The following is an 18,517-nucleotide window of genomic DNA, read 5'->3' as shown; positions in this document are numbered from 1 at the left end:
TAGGTGTTAGCTGGGATGATGGTAATGACCTGTTTCTCATTTTTCATCAGATTAGCCTAAGCAGAGTTGGGGTTGTGGAAAAAAAGTGCACAACATGGAAGAAAACTCTACTCATACCTCATATATCTCATTAAATATGTCCTAAAATTTATCCTAGGCATGGTTCTAAATTCTTCACACATATTAACTTATTTGACTCTCACAATAATCTTTCAAGGTAGGGACTATTAATTTTTCGATTTTTCACAGAAGGAAACTGAGGTACAAAGAGTTTTAATAAACTACTAAAGATCATACTTTTTCTAAGTGTTGGACCTAAATACACCTTGAGCAATCTGGTTCCAAGATCTCTATGCTTACCTGTTTATTCAACCTTGAAAACTTGTAAAAAAGTATTATTAGAATTATTATTATTAGAATTAATATTAATTAAGTCATTATTTCCCACACTTAGTTATCTATTGGGTTGGTGCAAAAGAAATTGCAGTTTTGGAGCATGAATTTTAAAACATTATAACTAGGCTCCACTGAATCTTCATTAATCAAAATAGGAACCATTACAATAAACACATTTTTGCCAACGAGAAATAGGTTTGCTTATTCCTGTAGTGTAAAAATCACTGCTTAGGGATTCAATGAACTCTTGGAAAACACTTTCCACATTCTGCTGGCTGTGAAAGCATTTTCACTGCAAAAAGTTGTCGAAATGCTTGAAGAAGTGGTAGTCGGTGAGAGGTCAGGTGAATATGGCGGATAAGGCAAAACTTTGTAGCCCAATTTGTTCAACTTCTGAAGCATTGGTTGTATGATGCGCAGTTGGGCGTTGTGGTGGACAAGATTTGGGCCCTTTCTGTTGACGAATGCTGGCTGCAGGTGTTGCAATTTGCGGTGCATCTCAATGATTTGCTGAGCATACTTCTCAGATGGAATGGTGTCACAGGGATTCAGAAAGCTGTAGTGGATCGGACCAGCAGCAGGACCACCAAACAGTGACCATGTCCTCTTTTTTGGTGTAAATTTGGCTTTGGAAAATGCTTTGGACCTTCTTCTCAGTCCAACCACTGAGCTGGTCATTGGCAGTTGTAGCATACAATCCACTTTTAGTTGCACGCCACAGTCCCAATGGAGAAATTGTTCATCCTTGTTGTATACAGTAAGAGATGAGGACACTTCCAAATGATGGTTTTTGATTTTCAGTCCACTCATGAGGCACCCATTTATCAAGCCGTTTCACCTTTCCAATCCGCTGCAAAGGCCAAACCACTGTAGAATGGTCGACTTTGAGTTCTTCAGCAACTTCTTGTGTAGTTTTAAGAGGATCAGCTTCAATGATTGCTCTCCATTGGTCCTTGTCAACTTCCGATGGTGGGCCACTGTGCTCCTCATCTTCAAGGCTTTCGTCTCCTTTGAAAAACTTCTTGAACCACCACTGCACTGTATGACTGTTAGCAGTTCCTGGGCCAAATGTGTTGTTGATGTTGCGAGTTGTCTCTGCTGCTGTACGACCCATTTTGAACTTGAATAAGAGAATATATATAATATATATATATTTTTAAATGATGATGACAGCTTTATAAAGGTTAGGAGTTTTTATTTCTGCATGCTGAAAAAAACATAAAAGGGAGAGATGTATATTAAAATGGATGTATAACATAGCCACATTTATTTAAGAATGTCTTCCAATATCAAATGGCAAATTTCAGCAGTGCTAAAAAAGCAATTGCTTTTGCACCAACCTAATAAAGTGCTTCCTATATTAACAAAGTTAATATAAACAAATTAGGACTATTTGAAACAATCAGTTATTTCCTTCTAAATTCCTATGGTTTTAGGCTCCTCATTAAATGTTATTTTTAGAGTCCTGGATTTTGTAATTTGGGCACCATGAAGTCTGAAGCAGGTGTTTCTCTTCATTCAGATAGATTTGATTTCTTTGGTTGCTTAAGGTTCTCTGCAACTTAATGCCACTGAAGAACCACCTGATGGCAATGGTATTTGAGTTATGATCAGGAGATGAGCTTCAGCTAAAGTGGTTTTTTTGAAGCTGAATCCAACTAAAATTCTAACATACTGTACTTAACAAACATGGTTCACATATATATTGTGAATTGAATAATTTAACCATATATTAAAGAAAACTCACAACTATTTTCTGCCTAACCCTTTCCCACACCAGACTCGTTATTTTAAAAAAATCAAACCAATACAAAAACCTACTATTAGGTTCTTGTTGTTGTTGTTGTTCTGATAGCTCTACTAAATATACCTGTAACACTTTTATTGGAAATATCAACCTTAAATTTGTTTCAATTTCAGCCTCGATATCTGGGCTACTCAGGTATCACCATTCTCTATTCCTTATTAAATCACCTCTGCAACTTCAAACATGTCAAACCGCTGATTTTTCACTTCCTATTTGACAGGATGAGCATATTAATGTTGCCATTCTCCTCATCGCCTCTTATCCTCACTATGCTGTCATCCTGCCAGTTTTGTAAGTTAAAGAAATGTATATTCTGTTAATTATTTATTATGATAATTAAGTATCATATCGCTTGCTTATAATTTTTAACTTAACAATTAAAAAACAAAACCTGAATTTACATACTATGACTACAAAAATATTGCTTATTGTATTGCAGTATTGTGCCATGTTATATATATATATATAAAATTTTTTTTTTTACCAAGGCATTGTATTTACAAATCTATGCCATTAGTGGGAAAATGTTCTTAACATTAGGTATAAATGGATTGGCCTACTTTAAACAGAGACAATTTTTTAATCTTATCTCTAAGATTTTCTAATGTGTTTGATCCATAATCTTCTGATACTTCCCATTTCATTCTCACTTTTAGGGTAATTTATACCTTTAAAAATGTATTTACCACCATTTTTAATAGGTTCTTAGATGAAAAAAAGGATAAAGTGATCATTAAATAGTAATATAAACTACACAATGCTTCAGAAAAAGATGATGTAAGGAGAAACTTTTAAAGGAAAGATAACACCTGTTATCATAGGACCGGTGAACTTTAGGATTAGAAATCTATCCTTTATTTCAGAAGTCAGAAAACCAAGATAGGATAAATTAATTTTCTAAGATTATACAACTAGTTATAATAGTATTGGTCTAAAATGAATGACAATTCCATTTGAGGTGATTCTTATTACCTGATGACTGTTGATTATAAGAGTACCTGATGACTACTAGTTAATTAAAGAATTAGAATCTGGTGTAGTTGGCCCATTTAGATCAGTCAGGTCAATAAAGGCCTCTTAAAGTATTTTATTTTTTCATTGCCCTGACTCTTGGCCTGTACTTGCTGCACTTCAAACATTTTATATTTTTCTAGATAAAGCAGGGAGAAGCTGGAGGCTCCTTATTAAGCAAATTTCAAGATGTCAGAGTAAACTTATAATTGATGAATTTTTCTTTTACAATCAGAGATTCTTATGAGGAAAAAAATAGCTCTCTTATAAGCTCCCTTTTAATGAATAATTTATTTAGCAATATTTTATTTAATCATATTGCAGTTAAATTTTAATCAGAGCTAATGAAAATGCTAGGTTGTCATTTTTCTTTTTCAGAATATAAAGTTTTAAGTTCAAACTAATTTACAAAACAGAGATAAAGTAAAATAATTTTTATTTGAAAATAAAAATTCATATGAATATGAATTAATATGAAATAATAACCTCCTGTTCGTGACAGTGAAGTGTTAAGGGATACAGCAAAATATTTCTGTATGTTGGATACTTTTTACGAAGTGCAGAAATGCAGAGGACATTATACTGTATTTTACTTCACTAATGCCTTGAGGTTATGTGGCATTGTATATTTTGTTAGTCTGACAACACCATGGGGTTTAGATTTAGAGGGGTACAGTAAAAATTACAAATTCAGCCTAACACTAGTTTTTCAACTGATACTTTATAAGAAAACTAAAATTCCATTCCCATAATTTTTCTTCAATATTATTACTTAAAATGTCTTATTGTATTTGTACAGTGAATGCTCTGTCATTATAGATTCATTAAAAGCTAAAAGCTAGAAAAGACTCAACCAACTAACTTTACAATTAGGTAAATGGAGGTACTGAGAGTTTAAATCACTTCCTCAAATAGTAACTAATTACTGGCAAAGTTATATCTAGCAAATTTTTATAATGTGGTTTCATTTTAATTCTATTCAAAATATTTTAAAATTTATCTTCTCATTTCTTCTTTGACAGGTGGTTATTTAGAAATGTTTTTTACTTCCTAAACATTTAGGAATTTTTGCATATATGTTTCCTTTGTTAATTTGTGATTTAATGCCATTGTGGACAGAAAATATACTTCGAATTATTTACTTCAAATATATACTTCGAATACTTCGACAGAAAATATACTTCGAATTTCCTTTCGCTATACAGCAACAATTCTTTATGACCCAGAGTATAGATTATTTTAGTAAGAATTCTGCCTGCACGTGAAAAGATCAATATTTTTGCTCTTGTTGGAAGTCATTCACTGAAGGTGTTTTTGAACTTTCTGGGAAGCTGCCGTGCTATCTGCAGAACTTTCTGTGAAACTCTCCACAGGTGTGCCATGGAACCTTTATGGTGCTGGCGGTGAGCTCAACTGGATGTCCCACTTTGCCAGCTAAAGCTTGCAAGAGCAAGAATTTTAAAAAGCATGCTTTAACCAGAAAGAGAAGCCCCTTCTGCATCGCAGGCTCCCTCTAGTGGCAAGTTTAACAACTTGCCAGCTGGAAAGGGAGCGATGTTTATGAAGAGTTAGCACCGCTATGCCAAACAAAGCAATGAAGAGGGAATTTGGAGCTAACAAGCAACAAATTGATAACTGGCACACCTAAAACAGTATCATTTTCATAACTCTTGCAAATGGTTATTAAAATATATCTTATTTTATATACTTGATTGTAAAGTAGCAGAAAGATTGTATCATCAATAGGAAGGCTAAGAGTTAAAATCCTTAGGATATCCACAAAATAAGTAAAATCATATGTTATTTCCTGTAATTTTCATTTTTACTTATTGATGAAATAAAATTAACCTATTTTAAAAGTAAACAGATTTATCGGTAGATGGGGCTTATGTCTATACCATTTTTTCCCAGAAAGATTAACAATATTTAGATATCCCTTTATATAACTGTGTCTTTAAAAGTTATATAATATGACATATTTAAGCAATTTGCAAAAATACTTAAAATATAAGTCAGATTTGGCAAACGAGGCACACTTTAGCAGAACACCAAAAATAAAAAATGCAAATAGGATTAGAGGGTTTAGGACTGTGTGTGTCTACTGTTGGAATGAAATGTAAAAGTAGAAATTTGGAGAGTATGGATAAATATATTCTAGGTCATACAGTGAAGCTTTCAGAGAAGTATACATTTTACTATCTGCCTAGTAAGCTAGTTCTTAATTCTAAATACCTCAATTAGTATAAACAATAAAGTAAAACTGATAGATAATAATTTTTATAAAGCACTCACTATGCTTTTGTTTAATTGATTTTCACATGAGTGATTCCAGTTATAGAATTCATTCTTTTAAATTAGAAATGAACGGCATGGTCAAGTGGAACACTTAAGACACTTTTCCCTAATTTATTTGCATAAGAAAAATGTTAGTTTTAGTGAAATCAGATTGTAGAAATAGATGGCAGTGTTGCCTCGAGTTTTGACAAATGGTAAGTAGTCCATTGGTTGTACTAAAGATGAGAGGTGGACATATTTTACCATTGGAAGGAAATAAAGTGTATGTTAGAGGAGTAAGTCATATTTAGACTTTTATTAGCTTAAAAACTTCAACAATTCTGACTTTATTACTTTGCTATTTCACCCAAAAGAGTTTCTCATATTAGAAAAAGGAATATAATTTTACTTAGAAGAATATATACCCTTTATATGCTAAAAGTAGAGCTCAATATTTGGCTTATAAAATCTTGGAAAAAGCTCATAATTTCAAAATATGGCCATGTATTCTTTTTTCTTGTTAACACTGTCATTATTTGGGGGAGGATTGCCAGTGTAATATATTCTATTGTTTGTCCTCCAGTTTACAAATACACAACTTTTGTAGAAATAACCTTGACATATAAACATGTGCCTCTACCACACTGCACTACCACTTGAGTCTCTGTCACTGTTGCTGTGAGCATTGTGAAAACCAAACTCTACTTTTAGATCGGCTTTTCTTGGTGTGACACATATATATATTTTTTTTTTCTATTGCCCAAATAGTAATCAATCATAGTTGGAAAGACAATGACCTACTAAGTGGTTTACTTATAATGTTGATTTTTAAAACCTTAATTATTTTTGTAAATTATTTTTTAAGTTTTGAAGATTTTTAAAAAATGAAATTTATTTTTCATTCCCCAAAATGATTACTTGTTTTTTCCTGTATCTCTGGACTACTTGGTGTCATCTTTATTTTCTGCTATGATCTCTCATTTCATTTTTGCTTTGTTAAAATAATGTTGAGGAATGCTAAACCTATTTCAGGTTTCTACAATTTCTCTAATGTCAATTGATATAAAATTTTAAAAATGACAGAAGAGCAGAAGAAGAAATACACTTTCCAGAAAGGCAGAACGGTACAACTAAAATATACCTAAAATTTACTGTAGAATGGTGCACAACGACTCAAGGGATATGGTGATCAAAGCATACCTCCTTCTTTTACATATTGTCACTGCCAACTTCAAACCAGAGCTTTCAGAATTTTATGTAAGATAAATGGAAGAAAATTAGAGGCCACATATATAAGGTTATGCAATGCATTTAAAAATATATCCTAAGAATATACCAATTTTCTTAAAACATTTTTCAATCCAGAAGAGTTCGTTTTCGGAAACTTTTTCTAATTTTGTGTTTCCTCCTCTATAAATCTAAAACTGTTCTAAATAGAAACTTTAATTTAAAAAATCATAGAAATTGATATTCTAAATAAAAATATTATTATAGAAATATTTAGTTCAACATATTTAAATATGCACATATGCATCTACATAAATAAGCTTTCATTAATATTTTATAAAAGTCTGAAATCTCAGTATTAAAATTTACCATCTAAGTTTAAGTGAGTCACTTAATTTTAGAAGACCAGTTTCCTCATCCAGATAATGGTAGATTCAGGTTAGATGGTCTCTAATATTTATACATTTATTTAAATTCATAAATCAGAACTGTTGGTGCACATGATTTTCAGTAGAATTTAGAAGTTGTACCAGAGCATTCCAGATGCCATTAGTATGGCAATAAACTTTTCCAACAGTTTCTGTAACTTTCCATGAGATGGTGCTATATTGCTATAAAATATTCACATTTCCAGTTTTACAAAGCTTGGCATTAAGTAATCTGTTAGGTTGCATTTATTCTTTCAAAAACTATTGGAGAAAAAATATAATCAATCTAATTAATGAAGAATTTATGCTAAAATTCATTATTTAAGGTAGAAATCAGCAAACTTTCTTAAAGGGCAAGGTAGTAAATATAGTAGGATTTGTGGATAGTATGGTAGTCTCTATTGCAATTACTCAAATCTGCCATTGTTGCCCACAAGCAGTAATAGACAATACATGAATAAATAGGTATGGCTGTGTGCGAATAAAACTGAATTTACAAAAACAGGTCGCTGGCCCATGGGCTATAATTTGATGACCCTTGATATAAATCATATATTAAATTGAGCCACAATATTATCGGTGACTATGTTTACTGAGCCAAAATTGGAACTTATGTGAAATAGACATACTTTAGGGTAGATTTCCATGATTTTTGCGTGGCAGTGTTCATGTCTTTCTGTGATCCCCTCTTGAGTGTGGGCAGGGCCTGAGACTTCCTTTTAACCCATACAATATGGGAAAGGTGATGAGATACTACTTTTGTGATTGTTTTGTTTCATAAAACTCCGTCTTGCTAGCAGACTTTCTCTGGAGGCTCTGCTTGCTGGCATGATACGAGGCCATTTTGGGGAAGTCCATGTAGAAACGAGATGAGGGTCATTTCCACCAAACATTCAGCAGGAAATTGAAGCCTTCAGTTTTACAGCCACCTGCCAACAACCTGGGCAAATTAAAAATCGGACTCTTCCCCCATTGAAGCCCTAGATGGAAACCCAGCTGTGGCTGACAGCTAAATTGCAGCCTTACAGAGGACTCAGTTAGGCTGTGCCTGGATCAAGCTGAGAAATTATCATTTTTTTTTTTTTTTTACTAATACTGAATAGGCTAAATAAATAAAAGTGGTGGTGGAGAAGGCAAGGACATTTGGAGGAAGGTGGGGCACACGCAGTAGTTTGTCACTAGCTTTCTGGTGTGCTGTCCTACCTTGTGGATCAAAGAGGAAGAAAGTTGCTGCTACCCAGAGGACTGGAAACTGCTACCAATGTCACAGCTGCTCTGTAGAATTTGAAGCTATGATTTAGAATGGTTGCTACAAAACTCATTTGCCAAAGCCATTCTGCCCCCATCCCAGTGTACTGTATCGGCATCTTATCTGTAGAGCATAAGGAGTTTCCAGAATGTAGCTTGCAAGGGAGTCTGGTAGCTGTAGTTCCAGCCATTGCAACGCACAGCGCACCATAAAGAAGGTCAAAATAGTGCTGAATATCTACAAGAAACACCCAGCACACATTGCATGGAATCTGGGGACAATGCATATGATACATTAGCTCTGAAAACTCTTACTCTCTAGTTAATGAAAATGGAAGACTTTCATCTTTTGTAAGATAATAATTTTGAAATATTTATTTATGTCTCCAACCCAATAGTGAAATTCATTTGGCTTGACTATGGCTTTTGCATTACTTTAGAGAAGTTATAGGACAAAAGAACAAAACCAAAGAAACTTTTTTTCTTTTTACTGGATTAGAACTCTATATGTTCTTAGGAGAATAGAAAGAACACATAGCAGAAACCAAGGACCAAAAATTCATAACTGAAGTCCATAACCTAAATCTGGCTCCTATTGTTTTGCTTTGGTGCAAATGTTTTAAAAGAATTTGAATATTGTCCATCAGGCATCTTTATATATGCTTGAAAGCCTTTGATATTCTAACCCATAACACAGACAAAAAAGAAAGGGCCAGGTGTGGTGGCTCACGCCTATAATCCTAGCACTCTGGGAGGCTGAGGCGGGAGCATTGTTTGAGCTCAGAAGTTTGAGACCAGCCTGAGCAAGAGCAAGACGCTGTCTCTACTAAAATGTAGAAAGAAATTAGCTGGACAACTGAAAAAAAAAGTGTGTGTGTGTGTGTATATAAATTAGCCGGGCATGGTGGCGCATGCCTGTAGTCCCAGCGACTCGGGAGGCTGAAGCAGAAGGATTGCTTGAGCCCAGGGTTTGAGGTTGCTATTTTGCTGTGAGCTAGGCTGATGCCAGGGCACTCTATCCTGCACAACAAAGTGAGATTCTGTCTCAAAAGAGAGAGAGAGAGAGAGAGAGAGAGAGAGAGAGAGAGAGAGAGAGAGAGAAACCCAACCAAACCACTATCAAAAAGGAAGGAAGGAAACAAAAAAATAAAAAAGAAAGAAACCAATGCCAGTTAAATATGACATCTAACTTTAAATAGGCTACCTTCTTTGAGAAGGTGAAAGCAATGTGAGTATAAATTCCGATGCCTCTTAAAATGAGAAATCTTGTCCTCTAATCCTCAGGCTGAGCTTAGAGGAAGCAAAAGCAAAAGAAAGTGTAAAAGCTGAAGGGATCCCACAGCGGATTTGCTTCTCTGAGATGTCAATGCCTAATTAGCCTCAAGTCTCATGACCACACAAATACAGTGTTATTTTCTGGGACTCTGAAGATTGTGTCTTGGAGTCATGAGATTTTCGCTAAGTTGTTGCTGTGTAGGTGGTGTTGACGCCTGCTCTGTAATCATTTTTTGAAGGTAAGTGAAATTGATGCCAAGTGGAGCCTATTTTGTCTCACCAGTTTGATTGTCAGTGTGATTCCAAAAGTACTGTTGCAAGTAGAGCAAACTGGAAATTGTAATTACTGTTTGGAAATGGTAATATAAGAGAGGACATATGAATCTGGAGTTTAGTGTCATGTAAAACCAACAAATAAGAGCATTTCTAAAAGGAGGAAATAGGGAAAAGAGGAGTAAATAATTAGGAGTAGACCAGCCATGTGAAAAGTCTGCTGCTGATGGAGTTAGAGGAGAGGAAAATCCATTAGCATTCATTCCTCTTCCCCCTTATGAACTGGTTCCCTCTTCCCTTTCACATATCTATACTCTAATGTTTCCATTAAGATGTGAGGGTATTTCGTGGTGCTCTGAGGCCATAGGTGCTTCTAATTCATTGAGGACTAAATCCTCCATAGAGAATATGAACAGAATGGAAATCCTCTCACTATGCCACTTTTCTTCATTCTGCCTTTGTCCTTTCTCCTTTTGGCATCTTTCCCTCTATCCCTCTGTGTTTGTCTCTGTCTCTGTCTCTTGGGTTTCTCTCTCTCTCTCTCTTACACACACACACACACACAGCTTTGCTGAAAGGAATTTTCATGAAGTTGCTGTAGGAATGGAGAAGTTGGAATATGGGTCTTATCCACTTCACTTTGAATTTAGTATTGGATAAATGATAGTAAGATGACCAAGAACATAGATGTTTATTTTCTGGGGATTTTACATTTTCAGAAGCCATCATTGAGAAAATAGGAAATATTAAATTAAAGGAGATAAAATATTAAACTCTTGCTGAAAATTTTTTTACATCTTTGACATGACAACTTTAAATGCCATCCATTTAAAGGCAATACTTTTTCATTTATGCTGTGAAATCGAGACATTATCAACATTGTACAAGTACTCAATGTATATATTTTAAAGTTTATTTTTCTCTTTGGGTGTTTTGCTTTTGGCTTTTAGTTTTCATTTTTCTTCTTTGGGAAACTTGAAGCAGACACTGTCGGGTAAAAGATAGATACTTTATAAAAAGCCCAATTCTAAACAAGGACATTTAAGAGATGAGATTTATTCTCTGGGTTCTATAGCTTAAGCTCTTTCCATAGTTCTGTGTGATAGTGCATAATAGTCAGTGGATCAGGAATGGCTGTTGGCACATTGTAGTACTTTTGGCCCAGGCTTTCTATGTTGATAAATTTTGTTTTCCTCAGAAAGCAGTGTCATAATGCCTTTTATCTAAGGGAAATAATGGTATACAATGAAACACTACTTCTCCATTAAATTGTGGGTAATAATATTGTTTGAAACACCTCTCAGAAACTAGATAAACTAGCTAGCAAGAATGAGGTATATATATATATATATATATATATATATATATATATATATATACACATATGCCTGTATATATGTATTTTCTGTGCTTAGTCTCATTTTTTTCTGTTCATAGACAAAATAAATTTTTACAAGTTTGCTGGAATTATCTGTATTAGGCAATGTGATTTGAAATGTCATGCTGTCACTATCTGTTGAAAATCATTGCATGTAGGTCAATAACTGAGAGGTAGAGATTTTTTCAATGGCAGTAGCATCTATTCAAATTGGGTCACTAGGCTGGTTTGCTTCCAGGAAGATAGGAAAGGAAAGAACAATCTCTTTCAGAATGTGTTTGCATTAAATATGTCAAGTGATTCAGTTTACCCCACAAGTGATAGTGTTTATGTAAAATAATGAGTGGTTAAATAAGTCAATCAGAGTTTACCCTCAAATTAACCTTTCATCAGCTGTTACAACTATCCAGGACACATTTCCTGTTTGTGGCTTTGAAAGTCCTCAAATAACACCAGTGAACACCACAGAGACCATCAGGCCATAGAATCTCAAGAGACAAATTGCCCATGTCTCATCTTTCATGGTGTGAGCATGACTTTTCCAGTCAATACTGACTTGGAGATGGAGACTTTCACAGAGATCTAATCCACTTTAGAATTGCAACAACTTTAGAGTCTCTTTGTAGCTGTCCTTATTCCTAGTAAGACTACTGGTCAACCACCTCTTTCCTTGGGACCACAGGGAGGGAAAGAAAGGAGTCATTATTCAAAGAGCTTACAATCTGTGGGAAGTAGGGGGTTAAAGTGTGATGTTCTGGAGACCCCTACAAAGTCTTTTCCAAGAATATAGTAATGATGGCAAAGTGTTTTAAGGACTTCATAGTCAAAGTCAATTAAAGGATAGGAGGAACATATTCTATTTTACTGAAATCATCCCTTTATGAAGTTTCTTGCCAAGGCCATAGAGTAAGTAGGAAATTGCAGTTTAAACCTAACCAGGCCCCAGCCTGTGCTCTTAATCACCAGGGTGCAAATGCCCAAGAGTGTGTAATTGCTGGGTTGTGATAATTATACATTTAGTTTTATAAGATATGACTCTGATTTTGAAATGGTATTTGGTTATTCCCTACTTTACAAGAAAATACTTATAAAGTATGCCAAAGAAAAATGTTATTCTCATACTTGTTAAAACAATAAGAAAGACTTTACTCAAGACTGTTGCAATAGGGGTATTGGAACAAGACAGAGAGATGGGGCTCAACTCCAAATACAGTAAAGATAACCAAAAATTTATAGCCAAAGAGATGATAAAGGGGTCAATAGATGAAAAATTACTAGGAGAAACATTAGGAGTAAGGAGATTGTTGCCAAACTGACCTAACAGGGAGGCCAGAGTAATCACATATCAAGGGTGGTGGGGATTCTCTCTGAACTGACTCTTCAGGATTCTTGCTAAAACTGGACTTAGCAGGGACAGACACAGAAGCCCAAGGTCAAGGCCTGGTTGAGAGGAGGTCCAGAGGAGTCTAACTCAAGTTTAGTCAAGAAATAGTCTTTGTCAAATTTCCCTCCAGTCATTTTAATCTCTCCCTTAATTCTGAGACTCCAAAAGATGGGTAGCCATTTTTATTCTACCTTCTGGGCAATAATTTTAGGCACTGAAGTCATTAGCTCTCCATGATTCTCCTTCTCTTCAAAGACTTAAATTTCCAGAAAATGTCAGGGCAGCAATTATACTAATAAGTGCATATCTTACTTCCACAATTATTGGGTGAAGAGAAAGAGATGATGAGCACTAATAGTGGTGCTTATGGGGACTGGAGTTTTCCATACTTCATGGGTTTTAGGGAACCAAAGAGATTGCAATGAGGATAGATTTTTAAAAATTCCCTTGATAGAGATAAAACACACTAGGAACATTGAGGCTGCATATTAAGAATTAGACTTGGAATGCATCTGATTAGAAATTCAATGGGACATAGTGATATGAGTCCAAAAGAATGCTAGCATCCTCCCTGCTGGCCAACAGGTAATACTCCTGGCTCAGAGGTGAATACATTTTTTAAAGTTTAATAAAATATACCTGAGGCTTCACTGGAAAAAAAGAATAGAAACAGAAAACAACACATTGACCTGAAAAGATATAGGAAAAACATACTTCAAAATATTTGTCACAGATACCAGAAAATATTTTGGCATTTTCAGTAAAGTACAAGAAATTATGTTCTAAATAAATGAATTCAAACCTAGTAGCTAGTAACTAGGTGAGAAAGCAGGATGGTATGAGATCCAAAGGCAACAAGATGAAATAGTAAGTTAGTCATCTGAAAGGGACTGTGAGGGAACTAAAACACCAGTGGTAGAAATGAAATCCACATTGAAAATGGTAAAATGCAAAATAGAAAAAAATAAAGACGGATAGAAAGCAAAGGAGAAAAGAAAGGCAGAACCCTGGATCTCTTTCTTCTTTATCATGGCTATTACTCTCATCCCTCCCTGTCCTCTCCTGCCCATTATCAACACCACCATATTTCAATTATATTTATTTCCCTTACCTCATTCAATATTCTTTTGCTCATTCTAAATCATGAAAGTACATAATAATATTTTGTTTGTTCACGAAAGTATTGTTCACGTATCAATATGTATGATTCTCATGAACAGAGCTCTATCTTCTACATAGAAGATACTTAAAATATTTATTAAATTAGAAAAAACATTGTTCATATGGCAAAATACCAATGTCCAAAACAACTATGGATATTGTCATAACATATTTGAAATAGGTAGGCTGAAAATCTAATAGAAATAATTTGACATAAACAAAAAGTTATCCATATGTATTAGATATTAATCATAATAGAAATGTAAAAATATTTAATAAGAAAGATTTAAAATTATTTATATCTGATGGGCTATCATGAATTCATTGAAAATCAGATATTCAAAGACATACTGGTGATATATGAAAACGTCTTGAAAGAGAACTACAAATTGGAGTACACATATAAAAACTATGTAGAGAAGGAAATGGAAAGAGGAAATATATCAAAATATTAATGATAATTATCTCTGAGTGATGAGAGTACTATTTTGGTACATATTTTAAATCATTCATTTGCAGGAAGTTTTATTTCATGTAATTTTATATGATATATTTCTATAATCATATCTTAATTGATAAACATGAACATTGTACAAATATTTTTCTAAGCAAAAGAGTTTGGATGTTGGTTCTGTTACCCACTAGCTTCCTGACTTGGATTTATTACTAAACCTCCATAGGCATCTATTGGTCTCTTTATAAATAGAGACATTATAAAAATGGAGACATTAAAAATAGAGACATATAAAAATAGAGACATTATAGAGAGAGGGTAGTCATGCTAACAAGCATTTTATTTAAAACTGTGTAAAAATATCAGGGCATTATAATCTATGTCTGAAAGATCATTAGTATGTTTCAGAGTTTTAATTTTAAACCATGATTTCTATATACATGCCTTTAAAATTTTACCCTATAATTTGAACTCCCTATGGGAAAAAAAATAACTGGGCTACATGTTCTCTTCCTCTTGAGGGCTGAGTGGTTTTTTGAACTGTGATTTTCACAGTCAACATTTATTATATTGTGCCTGTATAGAGAGCACTTTATACTGCCAAAACCACCTCACATACAGTATCTAATATATGATTTTTCAAAAAATTTTGGAAAGTGGAGAGAAAGGAACACTTATACACTGTTTGTGGGTCTGTGAAATAGTACAACCCCTGTGGAAAACAGTATGGAGATTTCTCAAAGAACTAAAAGTAGACCTATCATTCGATCCAGCAATCTCAACTGCTGAGTATCTACCCAAAGGAAAATAAGTCATTTTATCAAAAAGACACTTGCACTTGAATGTTTATTGCAGCACGATTCACAGTTGTGAAGATGTGAAATCAACCCAAGTGCCCAGCAATTCATGAGTGGATTAACAAAAGATGGTATATGTATACCATGGAGTACTAGTCAGCCATAAAAATGGATGAATTGATGCCTTTTGGAGCAATTTGGAAGGAATTGGAGACCATTATCTGAGGTGAAGCATCTGAAGAATGGTAAAACAAACACCACATGTGCTCTCTAATAAATTGGAACTAACCGAGGGGCACACAAATACACAAAGGAAAGTAACAGTCATTGGAAATCAACCAGGGGGAAGGGGGCAGGAGGTATAGGACAAAAGTCCACCTAACAGGTACAATAAATGGTATTTGGGTGATGAGCATATTTATAGCCTTGACTCAAGCCATGTATCAAAAACATCTGTACCCCCTTAATATTTTGAAATTGAAAAAAGTATAAAATACACACCAAATGGTTTTAAATACTTAGTACAGAAAAAGGATGTGAAATATCTCATTCATAAATTTTTATGCTGATTGCATTCTGAAATAATATTTTGGATATACTGTGGTAAATAAAATTAAAAAATATTTTGTAAAGTGGAAAAGACAGATATTCCTATTTTAGAGATAAGCTTCAGGAAGGTTATGGTGTAATAAAGATTTACTCTAGAAAACTGTCCAACAGAAATATAATATGAGCCATATTTGTAATTTAAATAGTAAAAAGAAACAGATGATGTTAATTTTAATAATATATTTTATTTAATCCGATATATGAAAACATTAATGATATAAAACCTATTAATGACATATTTTATGTTCTTTTTATTTTCATACTGTCTTTGCAATTCAGTGTCTATTTTAGAGTTACAGCATATCTCAGTTTAGATATTACATCTGCCTCAGAAATACATTTTCATCTATGCAAATTAAGTAAATTCTCTAATTTTTTATGTTTTATGTTTTGGGGGGTTTTTTGTATTTCAGAATGTTTTGGTTACATGGATTGCTTTTGTACTGCTTGAGATAAAGTTTTAAGTGTGCCCATCTCCCAGTTCATGTATATTGTACTTGTTAGGTATAATTTCACCCTAACTCTTGAGTCACACAATATTATTAATATTGAATTCAAAGTGATATTGCATGAATTAGAAAGCAACTCTACATTTATACATATCTACAGTGTTCTTCAAATTTTTCTTGTAGATTTTCACAGCAAATTTACAAAATGATGCCAATTAAAATTAAAATCTTCTACATATTCATGTTAGAAAGCTTTTAAAATACTTTTTGTTGATTAGAATTAAGGAAAGTTTTAATGTCAGCATAAATTCTTGTATCTATTAAGTCAAAAGTAAGCTTTCCCTTTCTTTGGAATTTCAGAGTTAGCTTGTTCATCTGTAATGAAATAATAGTAAGAATACATAATATTTTCAAATTGTTTTGGCCTTTGAATACTAAATATTTGTCAAACATTCATTTACTTTCAAGAAAATCTTGTAAAACTCTTCTAATAACTAGTGAGCACTGGCAAAGAATATAAGATCATTAAATAAATCATTTTCTATTTCCTTTAATAGCTTCGTAAACTGGAGATGGTTAATGCCATTTGCATGCCGTGTATACTGAATGATTTTAACAAGTATATCTAAGACATTTTGCATAGCTTGCTTCTGAAATCTGACATATATTTTGAATGTGAAACACATAGTGAAATGTAGCAATAAGGGAACCAGGGTTTTGTTCTCGAATTTCATGAAGTAGCTGGAACACCATTCGCCATGATACAACTCATTGTTTCATATCTTGCTAAAATTCTTCTTTGATAGCTGTAAGAGATTAAAATATATCCACCTCAAGAGCTCAGTATTTTAGGCCAAAAATTGACAACATTTCTCTATAAATGTAGAACTCCGATCTGCACGGGACAGAGAGAACCTTAGAGGGTCGTAGAGACTGTTGAGTGAACAGTCGCATATACAGGCCCGGCCTGGCCTCGGAAGCCTTGCACCTCACTGTCCGGTATCCCGTTGGCTGATGGTCAGCGCGCGTCAGGACAGGAGGGAACATTTGGGCCACTCCCCGAGGTCCCAGGGCGCCCCCAAAGACTGGGCATTGGAGGCCAGGACCAAGTGAAGGGAAGCGGAAATCGCGCGAATTGGGGGTGGCGGCAGCACCTTTGGACCTATTGCGCTCCGGCCCGTGGGCTTCCAGACTTAGATCCTCAAGGCGAGGGGCCAACCCCTGCCTGTCTGCCTCTCTTCGCTCCGCTTCCAGTCGAGCTCGGGACTTTGGAATGTGGGACGAACCCGGAGCCGCTGCGCCTCAAGCCCCGGGACCGACCGGACCAGCGGCGTCTTCCTCCCTCTGCAAGCCTGCCCCGTGCCAGCCGAGTCGAGCAGTCTGAAAGTTTCTCCCAGGCTTGGGGAAGAGGGTCCCAGCGTCTCGCTCCCGCTATTCCGGGTATGGCCAAGCAGGAGGCATCACCCAGGTCTGGGGCCGTCACCAGATCCTGTGCTCCGTGATACCTTCTTCCCGGCGGGGACTGGCGTTGGCGAAACCGAGACAAAGGCGCGCACGGCGCGCGCGGACACAAACGCACGCGCACACACACGCCGGCACATTAGCACACACGGGGCGGGGAGGGAGAGCGCGCCGGCGAGCGCGCAGTGGCCTACGAAGACATACGCTTTAGGCGGGTGATGTCCTGAGGCTGCCACTGTCCAAAGGAGCATTTTGGAATGCACACTCAAGGGGGTTATTTATTAACAACGGAGTTGGGGGTTAACAGTGCGGGACAGAGAAGTGAAGGAACTTTTTTTTTTCTTCCTCTTAGACTCCTTCATCCCATTTTACATCTGAGGTTTCTATGCTGGCAATTAACCCTTAGGTTGGAGCTGAAACTTCTGGAGCGATTCTGACCATTATTTTAAGAGAAAAGGCAATCAGATATCATTAAGCATAGAGAGGGAAAACATTGTTATTTATCGTTAATGTTCAGTGTAAGTGATAGTAAAGGTCGTGGGTTTCACAGTAAAAATGTCAGTTTAGACAGTGTGTGTGATTATTTCACAACGAAGGCTCTCCAATTTGAAAATAATCGTTCATTTGAAAATCTGTTGAACCAAATAAAATGTAAGGTTTGCACTCAGCTTTTTGGGTGAGCGAAAAGGAAGTGTGTCTAAGAGATAATTGTATGCCTTAAGAAAGTAAACTGTGTATTTCATTTTAGTTACTTTAAGTTTTATCCCTAGTGCCATAGGGGGCGCGCGAAGACCATCCAATGAGTCTCATACTGGTAAATCTAGAATAATACTGTATACTGGGCTATCAGATGACTAGATAAACGTTCGATTATTCCAATACTGT

At 35.2% G+C, this 18,517-nt stretch overlaps 1 pseudogene; it reads right to left on the bottom strand.

The window, feature by feature from the left end:
- Positions 1-538: 538 nt before the first annotated feature.
- LOC142872325 (histone-lysine N-methyltransferase SETMAR-like) lies at positions 539-17,883 on the bottom strand (annotated as a pseudogene).
- Between the last annotated feature and the right edge of the window lie 634 nt (positions 17,884-18,517).

Source organism: Microcebus murinus, chromosome 8 (assembly GCF_040939455.1).
Source record: "Microcebus murinus isolate Inina chromosome 8, M.murinus_Inina_mat1.0, whole genome shotgun sequence".
Classification (NCBI taxonomy): Eukaryota; Metazoa; Chordata; class Mammalia; order Primates; family Cheirogaleidae; genus Microcebus; species Microcebus murinus.
Note: the sequence above shows the minus strand (reverse complement) of the source record. Positions and strands in the feature narration are given on the sequence as shown.